This window comes from Sorex fumeus, unplaced genomic scaffold (genome assembly GCF_029834395.1).
Source record: "Sorex fumeus unplaced genomic scaffold, SorFum_2.1 ptg000026l, whole genome shotgun sequence".
NCBI lineage: Eukaryota > Metazoa > Chordata > Mammalia > Eulipotyphla > Soricidae > Sorex > Sorex fumeus.
Window position 1 is genome coordinate 10,322,690 of NW_026606083.1, and position 26,466 is coordinate 10,349,155.

Below are 26,466 nucleotides of genomic sequence, written 5' to 3' on the forward strand. Positions count from 1 at the left end.
AAGATGGTGCTTCACAAACTCCTATAGCCATCATCTAAATGACAACAAGTCAAAAGCATTGATGTAGAGAAACTAGAGTCCTAATACAAGCCTGATAGGAAGGAACAATGTTCATCGCTTTGGAAAATAGTCATGGAATTTCCCTCTGGAATTTCCCTCTGGTTCAAAGAGCCCTCTCATTGGTGTGAATCTAAACAGAGAAAATGTATGCTCACACAAAGGCATGAAGGTTCATAGTGGTACTACTTAGAATAGCCACAAAATAGAAGCCTTGAAAGTATCAAGCAACTGATGAAAGGATAGACAACGTGTGTGCATACATACTAGGGAATACCCAGCTGGAAAAAGGAAATAAGGTATCCGTGCATGCTCCAATGTGGATGAACTAAGGAAGCGTTTGATTAAGTAAAAGAAAGCCAGACGAGAACAGTCAACTCAACTTTCAGTCCATTTATTTGAACTAGACAAATATTTGTAGACATAGTAGGTCACAGGTTGTCTGTGGCCTGGTGACAGAGCAGGATGATTGGCTCAGAGTTTCTTCTGGGGAATGAGAATATTCTAGAATTTGTGGATTGTGGTCACTATAGATGGTTGTCCACCCCTGTGTTTTTCAATCTAAAACCACTGAATTGCATGCTTTAAATAAATGAGTTGTATGATTTTTTAAGATCTCAGATAAGTTCTTTTATTTTTATTTATTTATTTTTGCTTTTTTGGGTCACACCTGGCAATGCACCAGGGTTATTCCTGACTTTGCACTCAGGAATTACTCCTGACAGTGCTCAGAGGACCATATGGGATGCTGGGAATCGAACCTGGGTCAGCTGCATGCATTGCAAATGCCCTACCCACTGTAATATTGCTCCAGCCCCAATTAAGATATTTTTAACATTTTTAATTGAAAAAATGTTAATTGATAAAAGAGGCAAGACTATCTACAAAATTCATTTCACAATAAATATTAAGTAACAAAATAAGAATTCATGGGCCAGGGTTCTAATTACAAAGGGGTTTTGTATATATCAAGTAACTCTACTTTCATCTTTTGAAAGACCACGCATTGGGGCAGTGTTTAAGGAACCACGTGGTACCAGGGATGGAACTTGGGGTTCCCACATACAAAGCAAGTCCTCCAGCCACCTTAAGTCATTTCTATGACCCTCCCACTTTTTATTTCACTTATTTATCTATCATATTAGTACTACTCTTTGGTTTTAGTTTGAGGGTCACATCTGGTGAGTTTTTTGGGGGGCTACTTCTAGAAGCCCTTAGCCCACACAGAGGCAAGGATAAAACCTGGGTCTCTCCTCTCTCACATGCAATTCAATCCTTTGGATTATCTATGTGACCCAGCATTGTTCATATTTATAAAAGGTGTGTGTGTATGTGTGTGTGTGTGTGTGAGAGAGAGAGAGAGAGAGAGAGAGAGAGAGAGAGAGAGCAGACAGATAGACAGACAGACAGATAGAAGATGAAACAAGAGAAATGAAACAGAATTCTTTGGCATTTGCACGAATGTTTTAATTCTCTTGGGAACATCTTCATTCATTTTTGTTCATTTGTTTTGTTTTGGAATCACACTGGGAAATACTCATGGCTTATTCCTGGCTCTATTCCCAGGGATCACTCCTGGCAAACTAGGGGACCATTGGGGGTATTGGAGATCGAACCTGGGTTGGCCACATGCAAGGCAAGCTCCTTACACACTACTATTTCACATTTCTCACATCTTCATTCTTTTTTTTTTTCTTTTTGGGTCTCACCCGGCGATGCTCAGAGGGGTACTCCTGGCTCATACACTCAGGAATTGCTCCTGGCGGTGCTCAGGGGAACCATATGGGATGCTGGGAATCGAACCTGTGTAGACCATGTTGGCTGCGTGCAAGGCAAATGCCCTACCAGCTGTGCTATCGCTCCAGCCCCAGCATCTTCATTCTTAAGTTCAGTTGAAGATATATAGTAAGATATATAATATATATAGCAAGATATATAGTATGTTATTTAAATTACTGAGCAGTCCTGTAACAAAAATAATAATTATCAGCATTTCTCCCAAAGGATCAGCTAAATTTTATGGGAGCATATTTTGCCCTTTTATGCATTTCTGTTCCCATTCAATTTTCCACTGAGTCCTAAAATCTCTGATTTCTGGTTGCAACCCTAGAAGCCACTATAAAGTTTTGAGGAGATTAACAGTGTATTCCCACAATTGCCCATGAGCTTCCAAAGTCTTGAGTGATCTCCATTTACCAATTGATGTGTTTCCTCGCTGACTGGATTTGAGGGCTGGGACTTGGCTTAGCTGGGTAGCAAATGTCTTAGTCCTGTGGGAGGCCCCTGGTGTGATCTTGCCAGCCCCACCCAGACTGCACCAGGAAAAAGAAATTTCTGTCTAGTGCTGCCTTTCCTAAAATTCACATATTAGGTTGAAGCCACAGTCAGCTTGTGAGCTGATGGCCGTGGTCTCTCTCTGCCCATTTACTATGTGCATCTGCAGCACCTGCAGCTTCAGTGGATAGAAGGGCATGCCCAACAGTTTGTCACTCCTCCTTGACTCTTTCAACCACATCTCTACTTTTCTCATCTATCATCTTAAGTTTCAAATTAGGAATCCAAGATAATGAGACTTGGGATGGGGAAGCTCGGGGCCACAGCCAGCAGTGCTCAGGGCTTATGCCTGAATTTGTGCTCAGGGATCTCCCGTGGCAGGGAGAGAACCATATGTAGTGCAAGGGATTGATGCAGGAGCAGACGCCCCCAGCCTTCTCAGACGGCGTAAGAAACCTGCTTATCCCAAATGGATTTATCCCAAATTCATTCATATATGTTTTTATCATCAAAATATTTAGACCTGTGTTTCTGAATATTTCTCTCCTTCTTTCCTTCCTTCCTCTCTTCCTTCCTTCCTTCCTTCCTTCCTTCCTCCTTTCCTACTTCTCTCCCTCCTTTCCTTCTTTTTTTTTCTTTCTTTCCTTCTCTTTCCTTCCCTCCCTTCCTTCCTCCCTACCTGCCTTCCTGCTTTCCTTCGTGCCTTCTTTCCTTCCTTCCTTCCTTCCTTCCTTCCTTCCTTCCTTCCTTCCTTCCTTCTTTCCTTCCTTCCTTCTTCTCTCCCTTCCCCTCCCTCCCTCCCTCCCTCACTTCCTTCCTTTTTTCCTTCCTTCCTTCCTTTCTCCTTCTCTCCTTCCCTCCTCCTTTCCTTCTTTTCTTTTTTTTCTTTCCTTCTCTTTCCTTCCCTCCCTTCCTTCCTCCCTACCTGCCTTCCTGCTTTCCTTCATGCCTTCTTTCTTTCCTTCCTTCCTTCCTTCCTTCCTTCCTTCCTTCCTTCCTTCCTTCCTTCTTTCCTTTCTTCCCTTCCTGCCTTCCTTCCTGCCTACCTTCCTAACTTTCTTCCTTAATACCATCAGCTAGTTTAACCTTATTAAGCACATTGCATATCTTCACATTTTCTGAATCTATGAGTATCTTCTAGAGATTCTTTCCTTTCCCAAGTAAGTGTTTAACATTTTATCTGGCAATATAGAACTTGCTTTTCACAGGGTTAAATGGTTATTATCCAGAACATGTAATGTTTCAGAACCATGTACATCTTGACTGAATCATACAGAGAAAACGCCAAGTTCTTTTTGAGAATCATAGAATCGTCCAAGGAGAAGGGGGTGCGGTCTCAGCGGTGTCTGCAGTGTCTCTGCAGAGGCAAGATTGAGCTCCCAAATCATCTGATTGCTATTCAAGGTGCTTAAAGTTGTGAATGTTCACTAGAAAAATGTTCAGAGATCTTGTCTGACTTCTGCTTATTAGAAAGAAGCACAAGCTACTGAGCCCCTATTGTAAAATTGCTGTCCAAATTATTTTATTGAACATAAAACAACCTCAAGAGCTTGATAATAAGGGTTTTGGTTCTTTAAGATATTCTTGACCTATCTAATCCCTCAATTCATAAAGAAAACAGGAGCATATTAAGGAGAACGTGTTGCGTATACAAATAGTCTGTCACCGTTTTCATAACGAGGGAATTCTTTCAATCAGGTTACTCAGTGAATTGTTTGCTCTTTAATAAAATATTGATGTTTGCAAGTCTAAAATGCTCTCAGTGTTGCAATATTTAAAAGGATTTCTAAGCGAGTCATTAAAAATAAGTCCCCTGAAAGTTATTTTCCTTTGGTGATTACCTATTACTCTTGGTGATTGTCCAGATTCTAAAAGTAAGAAGTCCTGGAACCTCCCTCTTCCTCCCTTCCCTTCTTGGTCCCCTCCCACTGTCTGCTTCCTCATTGAGGAAATTATGTATGAGGTCCATCTCCAGAAAGATTAAGGACCAAATGGACTCTGCTTGCAGAGTCTCCTGCCCCGGCACCTGGCTGTCCTCGCTGGGGCCCCTTGGAGGGGGGTGGGTTGAGTTTCCCTCCCCACCCAGAGCAGAGCTCCGGCAGCCAAAGACCTCCAGAACCAGCCACAACCATGCCGAGATCACTCTCCACACGCATGAAGGTACTGGCAGAGGAACAAAGGCATGCAGGTCCCGGGGCTGAGATCTCCAAGCCTGCTCGGATTGGGGCTGAGCATCCTCCACCCAGATCCTCCATCTTCCAGTAGGCAGGGGTCACACCCACCAACTGACCCCCAGCACTGTGCAATCCTATCAATAGCCAAGACCCAGAGACTATAAAACCCAGTTCCCGGAAGCGACATCTTATTATCTCATTCTTACTTTGGACAACCTGGCAGGCTACCAAATGTAGCCTGCCCACACAGCAGAGTCTGGCAAACTGCCCATGGTGTACCCAATATGCCAAATACCAGTAACAATGATGGGTCTCATTCTCCTAACCCCGAAAGAGCCTTGAATGTGGCACTTTTTAAAATCTCAGGGCTAGGACGAAGGAGACGTTACTGGTGCCTGCTCGAGGCAATCAACGAACAACAGGATGATAGTGATTGTGATCGGACTCTGCTTCCAGCCACTTCTGGTCCAAGCAATGCCTTGCAGTGCTCCAGGCTCCCCTGCAGTTCCACAATCTTCCCAGCCATGCCCCACCCTGAGCTGATGGCTTAAGCTTGCCCCAAGAGGCTGCTTCTGGGGCTTCGGATCCAGCTCCTTCTCTGTGTCTTTCTCAGTGGCTTGCAAGACCCTCCTATGGCCCCAGCCAGCCTCTCAGCCACATGCTGCCACCAGCTCTGCTCTTCAAAGCAAGTCCCTGGGGCTCACGTGTTCAGTGGTGGGCTACAGTTCTTAGAAGAGGGTGCAGGAGGGTCCACGCTCAAGGAGGCAAAATGATGACCAAGGCAGAGAGGGTGGGCTCGGGGTGTAGAGCAGAGGGGAGGGACAGTGGGAGGGGCTGCACTGCCGGCCTTCTGGACAGAGGAAGGGGCCGTGAGCCCAGGAATGCAGGTGGCCTGGAGAAGCTAAAACACTCCAGAAATCGATTAGACTTTGACCCCTCCCCCAGTTCAAATGTCACCAGTCCTCCCTGCTTGCGGCTAATCTGATTAAAACGTGTTTGTGGATATCCCTGGCAAGCGTATCATCTACCAGGTAATAATAGTAATAAAACAAGGCAGGGTGTTATGATGCCACAAAGTAATTCCTGTTATCCCAGATGGAAAATAATTAAGCGAAGCATCAGGATGGATGAGCAGATCAGCCCCACAGAGTGTGAGGCAGCAAAGTTCTTAGCAGAAGCTTACCCAGGTCCAGAGTCCCCAGCCTAGACTGTTCTAGACTGTTCCTCAGGTTTCCTAATTCTGAGTACCACCTCCTTTGGAAAATCTCTCAGAGCCACAGATGGGTTTCTCTCTCCCTCCTCGTGCATGTCCCCAGTGCCCAGGACGGTGACAACTTCTGGCAGAGCCTTTCCAGTAATCTGTCACCCTGAGAAGGACAATCCATCCCCTCCACACGTCGCTCCAGGCTGAGGAAATGGTTTACTTTTCTTTATCTTCCTGGCATCTAATTCAGTATTTGCAATACTGTATGTGAAATACAGCTGCTTGACAAAAGAAAATGAAGGCTGGGAATACTTCTATTGTTTGCATCTCAGAAAGAGCAGGGCCCTTGTTACATTTCTTTGATCAAAGCTCTCTAAAGAATCAGCACAAAAAATTCCCCATCTACCTTCCTCGTTCCCTATCTTCCCCCTTTTCATCCAAAGTAAGCCTGAAGTGAATTGAACACAAATGATGGAAAAGAGTATGGAAGAGATGCTTAAGGACCAGAACAGACTTCCAAGGGAACTGAAACTCGCTTGGGTTCACTTAACACAGACTGCGGCCCATTTCTGACCTTATGCTGTCTCTGTTCAATCCCAGTGTATCATAAAAATAAACAAAACTCTGAAAAAATGGTATTTTTACTTCTTTTTTAAAAACTGAGGTGTAACTTGCACACAGTAATAAGTGAGCTACTCTTCATTGTGCTCATCCATAAATTCTGGTGACAGAAAATCAAGGCAACACTTTTCCATCATGTTTCAAGTTCCCACCGGCTCCTTTCCAGTCACTTCCATGCTGTCCTGCCCTCTAGAGTAACCACTGCCCTGAGACTGCTCCAGATTAACTTCATCAACCCTAGACTTTCAGTTGAGTGATACACTGTTCTCTTGGGTCACCTTTTTCTGCTCAGCCTTCATACATTTGAACTTCACCCATGTTATTGTGTGGCTTGGGCATTCGCTCTCATTCTTGCCGAGTTGGATTCTGGAACATACCAGAATTGCTATTTCTATTCTTCTGTTGATGGACATCTGGGTGGTGTCCAGGTTTGAGCTTTTACAAAGAAATCTGCTATGAACATGCATGTTCAAGACCTTGTGTGGACACGTGTTTTCATTTCTCTGCTTAAATACCTTGGAGATGCTGGTTCACATGGTAAATCTATAGCTGTGTTTTACTAACTGGTTTGTTCACATTTAAATCAGAGCATGTTGAAGAAATGTAGAAATTCTCTTCATTGTTTATGGTTATTAGTGGGTTGCAATAGGTTTGAGCTCTATGTTCACATTGCCTTGTCTGGAAACCAGTCAGGAACCCTCCTGGAGGCCATGTACTAAGACTTCTCATGGGATAAGCCTGTATGGGAGCAAGAAGCATTAGGGAAGCAGGGAAGAAGGGAAGCAAAGATCTGCCTTCATCTAAAGCCCAGCCTCTACCCTTTGCACAGAAAGCTCTGGAGCTTCTCATTTGCAGTTTGAAGACTGGGCCTTTGTACTCACAGGTTAGCCAGGCCTGGCTGAGAACAGCTTCTGAGGTGGTGGGGGTGGGGGTAGGTGGGGAGCTGACTTTGCAGGTTGGATGTGACCTCCCGGGGGAGTGACTTGGCTTTCTTGGGGGGCCGAGAGCAATTCACTGGAGAATCTGCAGCTGTGAGCCATTAGCAGCCAATAACTCACAGCAGCTGGGGGGCTGGCGGGGCTTGGTAATGAGATCTTGGGGCGGGAAGGGGGCAGCTCCACACAGGTCAACCCGGAGATCATGCATTCTTTCCACAGCACAGTTTTACTGCATTTGTCCAGGACAGGACTGTTCAGGACAAAAGAAGGACTCGGCTGTCACCATTGACCCTTTAGTAACCTGAGCTTCAATGGCACAAGCTCCTGAAACTAGAGTTTTCTTGTAAACAGGTGATGGGAACATGTCAAGTACCACCCAGCACTGCAAATGAGTCTTCTCTCCTTAGCATTTCTATTTTGACATTTTCTTTCCTTGTGCTTGCTCTGATATAGGAACAGAGGCCAGGGGGATAGCTTGAGTTGTAGGACACACAACTCATCCATGCCTCATCCATGCCAGGCTCTGAGTGTTATCCCCCACGCCTTGCTAAAAGAGGCCCGGGGCTTCTGAGCACTGGTTGTTCTAGCCCCTATACTCAAAATGGGCACAGTATATAATACAGATAACACCAAATATCTGCTAACCAGCAATCTGTTGGCAAGACTTCTGGTCAACAGCAGGCATGAGTGGGCAGTTTGGGGTCACACACATTGAACTCAGATGTTTCACTCACTGGGGTATCAGCACCCCTAACCTTCATGTTATTCAAGGGGGCAGAGCACGGGATCGGCTGCTCTCTGCAGGCCCAGTTGGAGTCTCAGGTCAATCCCACATCATGAAACTCACCTATTGGTCTTCTTGGGAGGGAAGCAGGCCGTGGCTGCCACCTCTGACTCCCTGTCTGGTGATCTTGTCCTTGAGGGCAGGGTCTGAGAGGCCCCAGTGTGTCTCAGTCCCCGTTGGGTTCCATGGTTTCCATCACCCCGTATTGAACAGGGCTCATGGGCAGACTGGCCTCTCCCTCAGGAAGGATGTGACTTATTTGGGGCCAAACATCGTTATTCTGCACTAAAAGCTGGCCTCACTACCCTTGGGCTAGTTTCAAAGAAATTCTCTGAGAGCTATTTGCACCCTGTGTTTGCACCCTATCAATATTTGCAACCGTCCACTCCTAAATCCTCAGGGTACATGGCAGGGCATGAAAAAGAAAAAGGCAAAGGTCACAAAATGGTAAGAAATGAATGCTGGTCCCAGAGAGAAGATGTGGTCCCCAGAGTTCCACCCCCACACCCCAAAACAGCCCCCAAGGAATCTCCCACCTCAGCCCAAGATGGGTCAAAAGAAACAAAACCAGAATGAGGTTAAAGGCATCACCTTCCTAAAGGCATCCAAGGGGACTCCAGAGGCATGGATGGTCCTCGGGGACCACAGCTGTCTCCCTGCTGGCAGAGGGACCCGGTGGCACTTGGTCTGAAGCGGGCACCCATGGCAGCATCTCTGCCCGCACGCTTGGCGCTGGAGGGTCCTCTGCTCCACTGCAAACAGCCCGACCCACTTCTTCCCAATAAGACGGCGGCGGGCACAAGAGCTGTTATTGCAGGCCCATCGCAGTTCATTATTTCCGCCGACGAGGAAGGAAGTCCTCAGGCAAGCTTAGCTGAAATATTACAGGGCTAAGAGGTGAGCGTGAGAAACCTTTCATTTCCAGCATTGCTGCCGCGCTGTCCGCCCCAAACAACACCAGGAAGAATTTGCCCCCGAACAACCACTGCGAAATTGAGCAACGTTTATTACCCTGGTTATTTCTCTGTGCTTGTTCAATAGCAAGCAGCCACAAGTTAATATTTGGGGCCATTCAAGTGCCACCCTCTCCTGAGTTCTGACTCCCGCTCTCCCGCCCCAACTCCCCCAAGGAAGCGACAGAGGAGAATAAGGGAGGATGTGCAGATAGGAGCGTGGGAACTCAGAGGAGGAGCGTAGGGTACCAGCTCCTAAATCTTCACAATTGGCTCCCACTTGAAATGGCTCCTACACAGTTTGGGGGCCTGAAGCTCTCCCACCCAGGTGAATGCTGAGACTCAGCAAGCATGTGTCACCAGTGGAGCCGAGGAGGAAAGAAACCCCCCAGCTCCATGACCCCCCACCCCCAATGCATTAGTTGTCAAGAGGACTGTGGCAGCAAGCATTTTTGTGGGGAGATGGAAACCAGAGCTTGTTGACTGGCCTTCATTGCTATCTCCCTGCGGGAAGGAACTCCTTACTGCCTATCAGCTCTGTCCCTCTCCTTGGCCCTCCAAGATGGACCACAGCTGGTAGGAGAAATACTCGTGGGCCTCTGACTCAGCGGGAGCAACAGGTTATGTGATTAGAGTGCAAATCGATTCCCCAGCACATCACCTTCACTTTCCTGCCAGCAGTCAGCCTACTGGAACAAAGGAAATCCATTTTGTCATAAGTGACATTTTGAAAGAGATATTCACTTTGAAAACTTACATTTATGTAGCCTTCCGGAGGAGCTTATCTCCAAGAACTCTGAACTCTCCAAACAAAATAGGTTAAGGGATTAAAAACTCAGACGCATATTAACATCCTCAGAATAAAATTAAAATGATGAGTCTGCTCAGATTCTGGCCACATGGAAGGTCAAGCCAAAGCACAAACAGTTTTGGTGAAGAAAGGATTTTCGAGTGAAGACACATTTTCAGCAACTTTTTAGTCATAATACATATTGATTATGACCAAAACAATATAATGACAATAACAACAGTTCAAAATGAGATCAGGCTACAAAACACACTCAATTTCCATATTCATTGGAGCGCTGTTCTTTTCTTTTCTTTTGCTTGAGGCCACACCTGGCAGTTCTCAGGGCTTACTCCTGGCTTGGTGCTCAGGAATGACTCCTAGAGGTGCTCAGAGCACCATATGCAGTGCTGCGAACCAAGCACAGCCAGCAAACACCCAAACCCTTGGGCTACTTCCTTGGCCCCTATTGGAAGTTTTTTCTGTCAATCATTTGAAGTTCAAGTTTTGTAGTTTTTTGAATGAATAAAATAATCCTCAGAGCAAATCTTAGGCATTTGAAGCAGTACTACTAAGAAGATAGAAAGTTGATTTGCTCTAATTTCAGAGACCGGAAGAGTGGTGCTGCAGAAGACAAGCATGACCAGAAATTGCCATGTGTCCCTTTTCACTTCAATGCTCTCCAGGCAAAGTTTGGCATCCTCGAGAGCTCCAGGTGAGCCAGGTAGAAAACAGAGGTGCTAGAAAGCTGGAAAGCCCATCTGCTTTTAGTTATGCTGCACTTCCAGTAAACTTAGGGAGAAGTCTGTGCTTGCCACAGGGCTCTGCCACCTTCCTCCCCCACCCCCAGCCCCAGGTCTGTGAGGAGCGTAGCCCAGACTAGCATTTTCCTACGGCCCACCTCATCCTTTTTCTCCCCAAGTTGGGTGTGAGTCCTTAAAAAAAAAAATTTCAGGTGAGACATTTTTACAGCGGCAGAGAGAGATTCATATGAGCTGTAGAAACTCAAATCATCCTTCCACCCAGTCAAATCTAACCATGGAAAATAACAATACCAACAAATGACGCCGGCGTGAAGCCACTCAGCGCTGTGGCAGCGGATTAATCGTGTGGCTCTTTGGGAATGTAAAGCTTTTAATCACGTAGTGCAGCCGTCTTTGGTTAAAATTCATGGGCACTTTACGGGTTTATTCTGGCCCCTGGTGCCCCTGTATTGTTCATGAAGTACAATGAAAACCTGTTAAGAATAAAGAATAAAAATTAATGTCAAACTGAATAAAGGAGCTGAAAAGGTCAAAATGTGCTCCTAGGGCCAAGGAATATGGCTACCCGTGGAACAGACCACGGAAATCAAAATTAAATAGAGAGCTTATGCCCATCAATTTGTGGAAGGAGCAAAATTGTCTACAAATCGGCTTCCCAATGGCTCTGCATTACGAAACCTCAGTGCGCCAACATCTTTATTATGGATATGTGCAGCCCCACCTAAACAGCCAGCCCAGGCCACAGCCCAGCCTCCCAGCTGCAGGAACTCCTGCCCTCCCCAGCACGGGGGTCCAGAGATCAGCAGATAACAGAGGGAAGGGAAACTTCCAGATGAAGAGTCTAAAACAGCCCAGTCTAAGGCAACCCAGCCCTCCACCTGGGGAGGAGGGTCAGGCGCCAGCTAGAAGCTGGTTCAACAGGAGACCAACCCCGAAGTCTGGGGGCTATTTTACACACACAGGCAGACCAGAGCCTGCAATTATAAGCCAAAGGCCCTCCTAAATCAATCAGATGGGAAGATAATAGAGGTACGGATAGCAGAAGGGTAATGAATATGCATTTGGCAAGATCAAAAGGGTTCCTGTTCCATCAAAAATGGTTTAAGGTGCTGGGCTGCAAGGCAGAGGCTACGTGAAGAAATGAATGGGCCCACTGGCATTACAGCTGTGATGTGAAGGTGGTGACGGCTCCACAGCTGACTGGTCTCACTTGTGCAATAGAATAAGGGGAAAAAATGTCTGGGGTCAGCTTCCTATTTTAGTGACTCTCTCTGCCAGAGGATGTTGTGAAAATTGATCAGGCGTTTTGTTTTGGAAAATAATAATAATAATAATGTATTCAACCCACATTCCTGCACTTAATCTCCTTCTAAATAAGCCTGAGCATCTGTATTAGCGTTTCCGGCATTGACACACTGTGACGGAGATACTGCACAAAAGGCCGCAGGAATTGTTGCCAGGCTGCTCGCCCCTACACACTGGTGTTGAAATGTTTCCTATAACTCCAGGAGCACAGACACTGGAGTGATAGAAGAGGTCTCCAAATTTCAAGGAACCTCTGGATCTTCATCTGCTGAAGCATGGAATGCTTGTCGATGAGCCAGTGTGGGGGTTTACAGAATCACCTGGGGTGGGTGGAGGCTTTGAGAGACTCCATGGAGAAGTCCCCAAGCCTCAGGCTCACTAGGATCAGTGCTTAGGATGGAATTAGAGGCACATCAAAGGGAAAAAAACGTGGAGTTTCTGCACCTGCAGTAGACAGGCGCTGCTGGTCGCTCTGTTCATGTCATGTCAGAATGGCAGGTCAGCTTGTCACCTTTCACATTTAACCCACAGTCTTCGGCATGTCCTTGTCACCTGCTCTGTCCTTGGGACCACATGAACTTCTCCCAATCGATTCTCGACAGAGCCATGTAGTGCTTGTGTTCTTGATCTTCTGCTACTGTTCAAAGGCTCACAGAGAGAAATCAGGAAAATGTCAGCGGACTCAAAGGGATATTTCTGTGGTTCTATAGCCAGCTTTCTCCTTGGGTATTTCTAAGTGGTTTTATTGCAGGAGTGCAGTTCTATAATCATGCTCTCCTCCGGTCCTCTCCACACCATTCCTCCCCTACATTCCTGAAATTTATAGTCTTAATCTGATTGCCAAGGAGGCCCAGTCAGTTGTCCTCCCAGAAGGCTGGCACCTGGGAAGCTGTTAGCTCCTTCCTCTCCTAGAGAAGGTGGAAGCACATTTAAAGTCTGATGCACTCAGGTTGGAATGCCTTGAGCTGAAAGCAAGGCCTGGGTCTCAGGTCTCACCACATCACAGGAGCACTGGAGTAGACCCCTCCCCATCATTTTTTATTGGACTGTCTCTGCTACTAACTCTGATTGCTTGTTATTTTCTTACTCTTTGCTTTCAATGATTTGGTCTCTTAAAATTATAGCACTGTAGCACTATCCTCCCGTTGTTCATCGATTTGCTCGAGCTGGTGCCAGTAATGTCTCCATTGTGAGACTTGTTGTTACTGTTTTTGGCATATCGATTATGCCACAGGGAGCTTGCCAGGTTCTGCCATGTGGGCGAGATACTCTCGGTAGCTTTCCGGGCTCTAATACATAAGAAAATCTTGCCACCTAAGCATGAATATTCATTGAATTACAGTTAAAGGGGTCTTACCATTGCCACCACAAAAAATAGTTGAATCCCACCCTTACTCACTCTTCACGGCACAGAGAAGCAGCTGGCTGGTAGCTTGGGAGCAATGGATGGTATGTTGGAATGTGGTTCTTGTGTAGGGTAGCCTGGAACAATTTACTCTTGTCTGGGAAAGCCAGTTTCATTGTCTACCAAATGATGGAAAAATCTCAGTCCCAGACACCTGAAAGGTTGATTGTACCAATGAAAAGGGATTATGGATAAAGAGTCAAGTCCCAAGGTCGTCCGTGTTCATCGTGCTTTTGACAGGAGGAGGAAGGCTCAGGGCTCGGGTGCAGGAGCAGAGGCCTGGAGACAGATATCAAGTGACTTCCCAAAGCTCAGCACCAGGTCTTGAATGAAGCTGCATTCCCTCAACAACAGTGTCAAATGCTAAATAACTTTACTTCATTTCCAAAAACATCCATGGTGGAGTCATTCTGATGAAGTGGTGCAAATTATAACGCTGATTTGAAATCAGCAGCGCCTGGCTGGGAGCCAGGGTCCAAATGTACAGTGGAAGGAAGTGTTCTCTAGCTAGCCCCATCTCTCTCTCTTTTTTTTTCCTTTTAAGATTCTTTCATTGAGTCACTGTGAAATAGACCCTTACAAAGCTGTGATGATTAGGTTTCAGTTTTGCAGTATTCCAACACCCATGCCTCCACCAGTGTATATTTCCCAGCACCAGTGTCTCTGTCTCTCTCTCTCTCCTCCCTCTCCTTCTCCCCACCTCCTTCTGGGCTCTCTTGCTCTCGCTCTATCTCTCTCTTCTTTTGGGTGTTGTGGCATTATTTGCAATACAGATACTGAAAGGTTATCATGTATATCCCTTTACCTACTTTTAACACTCAGTTCTTGTCCAGAATGATCATGTCCATCAATTATTGTCCTACTGGTCCCTTCTCTATCTTACCTATCCTCCACCCCACACACGCTTGTGGATGATTCCAACCATTAACCAGTCTTCCTAGCCCCTGTTTTCCCTGACCTTGGGTATTAGTTTTCTAATATATATATATATATATATATATATATATATATATTACAAATGAGTGCAGTCATTCTATATCTGAACCTCTCCTTCTGACTTATTTCACTTAGCATGATACTCTCCATGTCCATCCATTTATAGGCAAATGATCTTATTTTACTAACAGCTGCCAAGTATTACATTGTGTAGATGTGCCATAGTTTCTTTATCCATTCATCTGTTCTCAGACACTTAGGTCGTTTCCAGATTTTGGCTATGATGAATAGTGCTGCAATAAACATAGGAGTGCAGATGGTGTTTCTGCTGTGTTTTGGGGCCCCCAGAGTATATTCCCAGAAGTGATATTGATGGGTCAAATGGGAGCTTAATTTCTAGTTTTGTGAGGAATGTCCATATTGTTTTCAAAAGAGGCCTGACCAGTCAGCATTCCCACCAGCAACGAAGGAGAGTCCCTTTCTCCCCACATCCATGCCAGCACTGGTTGTTCTTTTTGGATATGTGCCAGTCTCTATGGTGAAATTATATCTCATTGTTATTTGGATTTGCATCTCCCTGGTGATTAGTGATGAAGAACAGTTTTCATGTGCTTTTTGGCCATTTGAATTTCTTCTTGGAGGAAGTTTCTGTTCATTTCTTCTTCCCATATTTTGATGGGGTTGGATTTTTTTCTTGTAAAGTTCTTCCAGTGCCTTGTATATCTTTGATATTAACATCTTAGTACAAGGGAATTGGGTGAATAACCTTACCCATTTTATAGGCTGTCTTTGTATCTTGGTCACTCTTTCCTTTGAGGTGCAGAAGCTTCTTAGTTTAATGTAATCCCATTTGTTTATCTTTTCTTCCACTTGCTTTGTCAGTGGCATTTCATCTTTGAAGATATCTTTAGCTTCAACATCATGAAGGGTTTTGCCTACATTTTCTTCCATGTACCTCATGGATTCAGGTATGATGTTGAGATCTTTATTTCATTTTGATCTGACTTTTGTGCATGACATTAGACAGATATCTGATCCAATTTTTTTTGCATGTAACTGTCCAGTTTTGCCAGTGCCACATGTTAGAGAGGCTTTCCTTGCTCCAATTCACATCTCTTGCCCCCTTATCAAAGATTAAATGATGATACATTTGAGGGTGTGTATCAGGATATTCAACTCTGTTCCATTGGTCTGTGAGTCTGTCTGCATTCCAATACCATGCTGTTTTAATTACTACCACTTTGTAGTACAGTTTGAATTTGGGAAAGGTGATGCCTCCCATCTTCTTTTTTCCCCAAGGATTGCCTTAGCTATTTGTGGGTGTTTATAGTTCCATATGAATTTCAGAAATTTTTGATCAATTGCTTTGAAAAAGTCATGGGTATACTTATAGGGACCCCATTGAATCTATATAGTGCTTTGGGGAGTATTGTTAATATGAAAATGTTAATTCTCCAGTCTGTGAGCAGGAAATGTGTCTCCATTTCCTATATCTTCTTTCATTTCTTGAAGTAGTGTTTGTAGTTTTCTTTGTACAGGTCCTTTATCTCCTTAGTTAAGCTGATTTTATGAGGCGCAATTGTGAGATTGTGATTGAGATTGGTTTTTTAATATCATTTTCTTATCTTTCATTATTTGCTATAGCAAAGAGCCAGGCCCATCTCTGATCATTCCCCAGCAGCTACTTATAAGCACATCTGTTTTGTGTTTTTGCTCCACAGACCTCAAGTACACTCCCGTTGCATTGCTCCTCCTCCTCTTTGCCTTCATCATTTTCATAAGATGCAGTTCTCTCTCTTCCTGAACCTAAGGCACGTCCACCTGAAATCTGCTTGGAGAGCAGTGTTATTGCTGCTTATTTTAGATTACATGTTTCTTACAGCCAAAGGCCATTAAGCATTGTCAACATATATTTTTTGAACTATCTTAACCTGACTTTAGTGCCCAGCCTGGAAGAATTGAGAAGTTTCTTCCCAATTGGCCTGGCCTAGCTAAGATGATCCAATAGTACAGATCAGTTAGGACTGGAGAGATAGGAAAGCGAGGAAGGGACTAACCTTGCATGCTGCTAACCCTGGCACCCTGTATGATCCCTAGTGCACTGCTAAGCCCAGAGCCAGGAGTAAGCCCAGGGCACAGCAGCTGGGTATGGTCAAACAAATAATCAAACAAAAACAGATCCAAATCACTCACCAGATACCCACATTTTGATTAAAAAAGGATACCCAAAATGAGCAGTGTGTGGTCCACATCTTAGGTTTTTAATAAATATAAATGCCAAGTTTAAATTTTGGGAAATAAATTGAACCTGCCCTTATACTCAAGCATTACTAAGTGCTAGGTGAGCTAAATATTTAACATTTATTTGCCTCCATGTATTAACAGTAGAAAGTCTTTTAATATAATAAAAAAATGAGAAGAATTGACCAGTGAAGCTGTTTCTGTTTTATTTGACAGCTGTAAGTAATGGTGACTATGGCAATGTACACTCTGGGGAAAGAAATCTGCCAAGACTATTCTCTGGGGATGTTAGAATATATATTCACATGATAATAAAATATCACAGAGGATCAATTTTTTAATATTCTTAAAATCATGTAGATGATCTTACACCATGGTCAACCTGGTCTTATGGCTTAGGCAGTGCCCTTGGATGCAACTTTTTCTACCAAGTCATAGAATGTAGGTCCTGCTATTAAGGACATGACCTATATGGTGATATTAGAAACCAGGTGCCTGTTTGGGAAGGCTCAAAGCTATTCTAACTGCTTAGAATGGGGCCGACAGAGAAATGTAGTGTTTCTCTAAGGCTCTCTTGTCCACACAAGAGTCACTTGGCTAGTCTGTTTCTTTGTTTGTTTTTGAGTGATCCTTTTCTTTAAAAGGATCCTTTATTTGGAAGGAAGGGACTAACTATAACTGCTGGTACTCAGGGGACCATGTAGTGCCAGAGATCAAACTTGGGTTGGCTGTGTACAAGACAGGTGTATTAACCCCTGTTCTGTCCCTCTACCCCTGGCTAGTTTTTAAACACGCATATTCTTGGAGCCCCAATACAAATTGGGAGTCTGTGTCCCAGGGTCTGGATAGAAAAATCTGAGTTTCCAGTCCCCTTTCATTGTTGGTTACAACAAGTCTCAGCTTTGCCTGGAGATTCATGTGGTAGTTCTGCCAGTGAGTGGCTTTCTGCAGCAGCATTCATTGCTTGTGTTTAGTGCTATGAATGATCTAAAGATGGCTGATTCGAGCTTCGGGAGAATCCTTTCTGCTAAATAGGGTGACAAGCTACCACAGGTCAATTTGATGAGTTGTTCAGTTGGCCAGAACAAACCACTAATCGATGAGCAAAGCCTAATTATTTACAGTCATAGAACAATGGAATCAGATGTAGCAGGTGATGCAATGACCACGAATTGACCAGGGCACTTCTGTCTGGGCCACTTTGAAAGGGCGGTCACTTTATAAGATGACCCATGAGTCTCTGTCCAGTATCTATGTGCCCCTACTCTCTGCCTAGACGTCCATGACCAAACTCTTCTCCTGAGGCATTTCTACTTTCGGACTAATGTACACAGCCAGTTAGCAATGTCTTTGCTATTATTCCCCTCTGTGACCTATGATTTTATAAGAGACTTCCCTGTATCAGATACCTGACAAAGATATTACCACACCATGCTGTGTTTTAGATTATTGTTCCAGGTCTAGCCGAGAACCCAAGAAGTTAAGCAGTACTTTAAATAGGTAGAGTTGGAATTGGATTTCAACAAGATGACCACTCTTTATTCAAGCTACAGTGGGCTTTGTCAGAAGTCTGTGGTGTGTGGAAAATGTTCAGAGTGTGAACTGTGGGGATCATGAGCTGTTCCAGAGCTGTTCTTCCTACAAGGGGGTGGTGTTTCTATATGACAACACTGCCTGTGCTGGGTACTCAGACAGGGACAGAAAAAAATGCTATAAACCGGATCTGAGTGGATCTGTGGGGACAAGGGGACTTTCCTTAAATACTTTCAAATCTTCCTTCCAGTCTGTCTATGTAACACGGTATACTTAGGCACACATTTGTCGCAGAGCTAGGAGAGGTGCAAGAAGAGTGGAGAAATCCATGTTTGTGGAGGAAGTCACCCTCTCTACTATGACACTATGTGGCTCTCAGGGGGTGGTTGAGATTTAACTTCATTTGCTGTAAACTCTGTAGACATGACTCACCCCCCCCCCCACCAACTGATTCAATACAAGAAAAGCCACAAACTCCGTTCCAAAATAGACCTGTAAGAGGGACAGAATTACCCAGACTTCTGTCAATAGCAAAACAAACAAACTGAAGTAAAAATTCTCTCAAATGACCAGGAGTATTGTGATTATAATCCTTAAGGTGCTCTGTTAAAATAAAGGGATAGCAGGAGATGTGTAGTCTCTGCCCCTCCCTTAACTGAATTGCTATAAATAACCAAAATGACACTTATTCAATAGAAACGGTAACTATTGCAAGTATGTTCAGAGATGGGGCAGAGAGCACATCTACAATTTGAATGGGTATTAGTGAGTGATTATTCATGAAAAAGAGGTTGCTGATCCTAAGAAGGCTAAAGGCAGATAGATGCTAATCTTTGGTGTAGCTGAATGCTTTACATGCTATATTGAACAGTGTGTGTGTTCAAGTGTGGCGGCAGGAAAGAGACTCAGATAACATGGAAACCAATGTGTATAACTAGATGCCAATAAAACCATATTTATAGACCACAAAGTTTGAATTCCATATCATTTCGTGCTATAAAAATTATTATTCTCTGTGTTTTTTTCCCAACCATTGAGAAAGGTTTAAAAAAAATTCTGAACTCACAAGTCAGGTTAAAACAGGTAAAACAGAGCAGTAGTACAGCTGGAAGGGCATTTGCCTTGCATGCAGCTGAACAAGTTTCAATCCCCAGCATCCCATATGGTCCCCCGAGCAATACCTGGAGTAATTCCTGAGTGCAAATCCAGGAGTAAGTCCTGGGCGCTGCCATGTGTAACTTCAGAACAAAACGAAACAAAATGTAGGGAAGAAGCTGAACTAGACCCCTGAACTATAAGGTGTCATCTTGGCAGGCCAACAGATTCTCTACAACCTAAATGCAGACATAGGTTTTTTTCCTACTGATTGTAGAATGTTCCTCACTGTTCCTAATACCCTGATGTAAATCCTTACCAATCACAATGTTACTAAAAACTCAAACATTTTAGAACCTATTTTGGGTTTTGGTCGTGTGGGGGGGGGAGTATGTATATGTGTGTATGTATATGTGTGTGCATGGTTGTGCGTGTGTGTGTGTTGGTGGGGGAGCACACCAAGTGGTGCTCAGGGCTTACTCCTGGCTCTGTGCACAGGGATCATTGTGGCAGTGCTCGCGGGACCATATGTGTTGCCAGGGATCAAACCTGGGCTGGGCAAGTGGGAATTGAGGGCTTTCTTACCATTCTAGCATTCTGCCTAGAATCTATTTTGTTCTGCTCAGCCAAAATGTCAAAGTGCTACACAGAACAAATGGGTATCAGGAAGCTTTGGATCACATCTATTGGCTCATGTTCTAGAGTTTATCAATCTAAAGAAAACAGACCAAGCAGATTTCTCAAATTGTCCTCATTCAGCCCCTAAATAGAATTTCCAAGTTTGACAAAAGGCATTCCTTTTCTACTACCACTCCAGTTCAGTCGATGTGGATAAAATATTGGCATCCAATATTAAAGCCCCCAGGAGGACGTAGACGTACAGATGAAACTGCATTGGCGTGAATGTGGCAGGAATCAGAACTTAATGAATGTAGCTGCTTTACTCTGATGAAAATAGAACAAGTTCCTAGTCCGTGACTGGCCACTAAATTTCACCTGTAAGTCCCTGGGCAGGAGCACATGCCCATACCCTAGCTGAGCCTCACCCGCTAAAACTGTTAGAAATAGCTTTCACTACAGCTTTGCTTCAACAACAACAGCAACAAAGCAATTTAAAAAATTGTATGTTTGTACAGAATCTTTCTCAAAGGAGCATTTCATTGCTTCTCTTGTTTTTTGTTTCCTCTTTAGGCCAACAGAACTGGAGAAGGAGTGAATCCAGCCAGCAGGTAAGAGCTTGCTTCTCTGCTGGGCTAGTCAGAGCTGTTGATGGTACATGTTCAGAGACGATGCTGGCTCTTCCCTCGCACATACCTGATTTTCTGACTTTCTACTCTCTCGTATTCTTTATCAAAGTCATCCTTTGGCACTCCTGTATGGCAACTCAATTTCCTTTCCAACTGTTGCTTTTGTCTTTTTTGTGAGGTATTTTTCTTGTTTTTACTACAAAACATCCATTTATTTCAAAGATATATGAAATATGGTAATGAATGGATATTTGGGAAATTGGGCCCAGGGATATCCTTTTGAGGCCTAAAATAGTTGACACTAAGTCTATGTCATCATCCTGATTGACAAAATGTCACAGTCTGCTCTGTGACCCTCAGTGTCAAGTTCTACCTGCTGGCATCACTGACTCTTAGGGGAAAAGAACACGTTCGCTTCCTGAGTCTGAAAGTAACAATACCCACATCTAAAAGAACAATGAATTATCCTTCTCAAATAATTTAACACAGGGACACTTCCCCTACTCCTCATAGTATTTATAGTATTTCTATTTCTGGATGTAGCAAAGATTTATGCACTGGCCATTTTTTAAGACAGCCTAGAAGACATACAGAAATTAATCAACCATTTCCAAGTCATCCTTGAAGAAAGGCGGTTCAAAAATCTTTTCTTTTCTCCACATAGGTATTAAAATATTGTTGCAATTGGGTCCTGAGGGCCACAGAGGCTGGAATGTTGATGTTGATAAATGATTCCTTACTAATGGAATTTCACTCATTAGAGCTTTTTAAAATTCATTTTGGTCTTGTTGATTTCTATGCTTGTTGTTTTTATCCCCCAATATATTCCATTTTTCCATATTTTAATCCAATTACCAGCCCCGTAAATAAGCATTTGCCCATCTCTAGTAGGTGCACTGAACTGTGAGCATAAGTGATTTCTGATTACAGGCAGGCTAATTTTCAGGGGACAAGAGGAACAAAATGCAATGAACTGAATAAAAGAATAATGGAAAATACCTTGTTAGGTGACATGTGGCACAGATTGAGAGCACAGATGGAAAAGTTACTTAATCCTAAAATACATATGCATTGTGTGGATAGTAGCTATGATGTGGGTCAGATATCATCTGCATGGTTAAGGAAAGGAAAATAGTTTACATTTCATTGCTTGGAAGGATTCATAATATTAGGGTTAGCTTCTCCAGCTAGACAGGTGACAAAGATCAATTTAGATCCTATAGCACCCTAGAGTTTTGTTGACTGAGCCAAAGGCAAAAGCCATCACACAGGACCATCTCCAGGCTCTTTGGCCTTTTGAGTTCTCATGCTTCTCTCCCATTCATGCTTCCTTTTCTCTACCTGTGTTTAGAATGTCTGCCCTCGTGGCCTCCTATGTTCTTAAACCTATCTCCCACACCACTTGCATTTGGATGTAGGGTCCAGACTATCTTGGACAGTTGGCTAATAGGACAGTTCCATTTACCTGCTCTGGAGGTGTGGAGAAGAGGCATGAAGGTGATGGTTTGGTGGATGTGTTAGGAGTCACAAATATCCTATGCCCATTGGGGTCATACTGTACATCCACACAAAGCTGGTCATGATCTGCTCAAAAGACCAAACCCAGGCCAACTGAGCCTGGGAAAAAGGCAGCCGTTTTATGGCCCTGTTCTCTCCCTGAGGATGAAAAATGGGTATAAGAGGCCCAGAGAGAAAAGAAAGCCTTTTCCCCTGGCAAAGAGTTCCGTCAAATAAAGTTTCAAAAATCTCAGATAACAAGTGCATTGTTGAATTAGGCCATCTTCCATCACAAGAATAGAGTGTCCTATTTTTGAAGCACCTAAATCAGAGCAGAGGTTCATAGGCCACAGAGCGTTTCAGAAAGCCGGCGGGCGTGTGGCCTTCACAGCTGCCGCGCCTTGAACCACTGTGCTTCACATTCCACATAATGACGACTTCTCTTTGGGCACACAAAGCGGGCCAAGACAGGAGGCTAAATTCAAATGGTCACCAGAGACCCAAATATCGATTTCTCGGGAGAAAAAGAACTGCTTGAAAGGGTTGCTAGAGCGAGCTAACTGGGCTGGTGGGAAGCAAGCAGACTTCATTTGCTCTGGTGTACTTTGCTGCACCCCCAAGATGGGGGTCACCAGGTAGACAGATGAGCCTGAGCTTTGCTCTCTTCTTCTTGCTCAGAGGAGAGATCCTAGAAAATTAGAGACCCTCATCCACCTCCCCCGGTTGTGTGCAGCGCCATCTGCCTCTACTTAGTAATGCAGCTGAACTCCTTCCTTTCACTTCTTTAGGCAAACATGAAATCATAAAACTTTGCACAGTACTTAAGAGACATTTAGCTGCCAACTGATGAATAAAATGGGTGATTTAGACACTGAAATCCAAAGCTTGGTGTCACTTTTATCATCACTCCATTATGTACTGTAAAATACAGGGCTGTAACTTATAAAGACAATGACAATCACACACAATATATTTCGTAGATTCACTGCTAATATTAGCAGAAGGTTATTTTAGACACATCAGGCTTCTGACTTTGCTTTCAAAAGTTTTCATGTGGCATCTCAGGGGCTAAGACCGAGAAAATCAGACATTCGCTTGAATTGCTGCTGAGTTGGAGACTGACTTTCTACCCACTCTTCATTCAGGAAACAGTCCCAGTAGGGGAGTGAAGTGATCTGTTTCCTGGCAGACCAGGGACCCAGGGATGGACCAGGTCACCCGAATAACATAGATGCAACTTTCACCATAAACAGCTTGGGCAACTGATTCAGTTTGGGTTTTCACATCGACCAAATTCCTAAGTGACTGCCTGCCTGTCCTCCTTCTCCACCTGAGGAGGCTGGAGGGAGAAATTTCCATCTGGGGCTCAGGGGCTCTGAGTTGCCCTTTGCCATGGCCTGGAGCGATAGCACAGCGGGTAGGGCGTTCGCCTTACAAGCGGCCAACATGGCCGACCCGAGTTTGATTCCTCCGCCCCTCTCGGAGAGCCCGGCAAGCTACCGAGAGTATTCGATATGCCAGACACAGTAACAACAAAGTCTCCAATGGAGACGTTACTGGGCCCACTCGAGCAAATCGACGATCAACGGGAGGGCCTTTTACTTTTACTTACTTTTACTGCTGATAATAGACTACGGCGGAAGTTTCAGGCTCCCACTGTATGATGTCCCAGGGAATTTCACAGTACCTACAAATGAAACAGCCTCACTGTGTGCTGGGACAGGCTGGATTCCTGGTTGGCAAACAGCATTCGGTTCTTTGCAGTTGTGGCTGAGATGGGGAAGGGTCCTCACCTTTTCTTCCAGGGTGGTGGGGGTCAGACTCAGGACCACATCTGTGGGAAGTGAGCACTCTTCCATGAGCCCCAGCCAGCAGAGATGCCTTCCTGGTAGCTCTATTATTTTATTGCACTTCATTGAACTTTTACTGTAGTTTAGTTCAATGTTTATAATAGTGCTAATGTTTATGGTTTAGATGCTTATGATTGTTATGGTTTTAACGTTTATGGTTTTTATGGCTTTTAACGTTTCTGATTTCTGGTTTTATGGTTTTGAGTTCAGGATACCATACTGACGAGAGTCTCCCATACTATCCTGTGTCACTTTGAGTCCACCTCTGCTTTCCGCCCTACCACTGCTCATTCACCTCGGTTCTTTCATCAAAGGCCAGTGATTTTTCATCCTTTGATAGTACCTATTCCCTTATTTTGTCTTTCTCTCTAGAGCTTAAATGAGTGAGATAAGCCAGAATTCATTTGTTCTTCTCCCTCTGACTTATTTTGCTTACCATGAGGCCCTCCAGGCCTGTTCAACTTGCCACAAACTACACGGTTTCCTCTTCTCTTTGAGCTGTTCTTTACCCCAGTATGTACATATGTCACAGCTTGTTTGATCCATTCATCTTGGTGGTTTCCCAATCCAGGCTACCATACCAGATCTGCCCTGAACACAGGCATGCAGAGCTATTTTGGAATTTATGTTTTTGGGTAAGCATCAAGGTGGGAAGTATATTCCAAGGGGAATGACTGGGTCAGAAGGTACTTCTAGTTCTACTTTTTGGAGGCATCTTCCAACTGTTTTCCATAGAGACAGGCAGGAAACTTGACCTTTCCCTACATGTGTTTCATACACTCGTGTTCTCTTCTGTGAGCAGGGCAGTGTCCTGTCATTTACCAACCAGTCCACACTCTGATGGCTCATCCGGTGGCCTTCTTAGCTTCCTGGCTTTAGGACTGGAAGATGCTCCATTGCCCGTTCTTGACAAGACACATGCTGTGACTCTAGTACCTCCATTTCTGGTCCCAGGTGATTGTCTGTTCCTTCCTCCCAGTTCCGAAACTCAGAGTTCTCACCTCCCACTTGTCACCTCTCCCCTCTCACCTCTTTGGCTTCTGTTTCCCTGGGTCTGACTTTGACCTGAGGATGTTCCTCCCTTTCTGCCCTCACCTCCAGCTGAGCCTATGCAAGTGCCTCTCGAGTCTGGATGAAATGGATGCTGGTGAGTGAAACCATTTTTAGAAGGATGCTCAGGGTTGATGCCCACCAGACTGGTAAAGACACAGTACAGGTCCCACCTCCAGTTTGCTAATGAAGTTAGCTAGCACTCATTTAAAAGATAAATCTGCTCTTTAAAATTTATTTCCTCTGCATTCATTTTCTCTTCCTGTAAATGGGGACCTGGGATCTCATAAACCTGAATTAAAATTATCAAATACTATTGAACCAACCTAATGAAAATTTTAACCAAAAGTCATTGCAAATTAGGTATGCACTATGCAGAGAACACAAGCCTTTGTAAAGGAGATATTGTTCTTAGGTACACTCATGAATGGAGACATTCTTGAATAAATTACTTCTTAATAACATCAGAGAGTCATTGGCTGGGTAAATATCTCCCTGGGGCATTTGCTGAGATTCTTGAATTTAAATGTTCCATAGAACTTCATATTTGTCACCTTTACTAACGAGTTTTTCCTTTATAAAATCATTATTGGGGCGGGGGAAGCTAAATTTTGGATCCAAGTTCTAGAATTAATGTGGTTTGAAGCCCCTCCAGGGATGGAAAATTTATCTCGCTGAAATGCAACATTTACATAATTTCTATTGCCGAATTCAAACTCCCCAGTCCACTTGCCAGGATGTGACCTGCAGCAGGGGGAGTGTCAAAGCAGAGAGAGGAGTTGGGAGCTTCCCAGAGGACAGAACACTCCCATCGCTTCTGGTTTAGCTCTTGGTCAGTTCAGGCAAATAAAGCCTTGAAGGCCATGGCTTTGGGTTTTGACAAAATCCGTGTTCCCCACAAGGGTCTATATGGCTGCCCCATCTCTCAGACGATCAGTTACCCCGATGATTCTGTGACTCCCCAGAGTGGAGGCTCAGTTTTCCTCCACTTTGCCTCCAGTTTGCGGCCACTCTGGTATGCCTTAAGTGATGACCTCATTGTTTCAACAGCTCAGTCACACGCTCTCTGCTCGTCAAGACACGTATCACAGGCCTGTAACTGTGGCTCCCAGTACTGCTGGTACCCCTTTCCCCAGAACCCTTTAGGGCAGATGGTGAGGTTCTGCTTGTTAACATACCTCAATCTCCTCTCCCGTTCGGGCAGCTGAGCAGTGTCCTGACATTTCAGAGATTTGACTCCCACAACCAGGACTCAAAAGGTTGCCAGTATATTGTAATCACAGCTTTCCTGAGCTGCCATGTCCCGTCCAGGCTCCACCCAGGGGTGGTTCACTCTAGCCCGGCTCATCCCACACCCGACTATGCAATGGGACCCCCAGTATAGAGCATTCCTGAGCTGAGCACAGACCCCAGTTCCTTGCTCAGTGGCCACCAAAGGTTCCTAGCCCCTTTGTAAGATTTCATAGCTTTTACTTTCCTGAGACTTTGAATCAGGACTAGCCATGATGATTCACTGGCTTTAAATGAACAAATGGTACCCTTTCTGAGTGCCATAATCTAAAAAGAAAACTTTGCAATGGATTGGGTCAAGAGCATTTCTAATGAAACTGTGGGTGAAAAAGTAGAGATAGTGTTTGAATACAGTTTAACATGCTAAAATTTTTAGCACGTTGGCTAAAGACAATACCAAGTATTACTCAAGCTAAGACCCTTCGAAAACAACAGCTTTTCTCCTGAACACACACCTTGGG

General features: G+C 44.4%; 1 protein-coding gene across 1 annotated transcript in view; it reads left to right on the forward strand.

The window, feature by feature from the left end:
* CELF2 (CUGBP Elav-like family member 2) overlaps positions 1–26,466 on the forward strand; it is a 638,321-nt gene that overhangs the window by 173,915 nt on the left and 437,940 nt on the right. Inside the window, exon 2 of the mRNA XM_056114747.1 lies at positions 20,263–20,300. The gene's annotated coding sequence lies outside the window, so the exon portion shown is untranslated. The remainder of the gene's footprint in view (positions 1–20,262; positions 20,301–26,466) is intronic.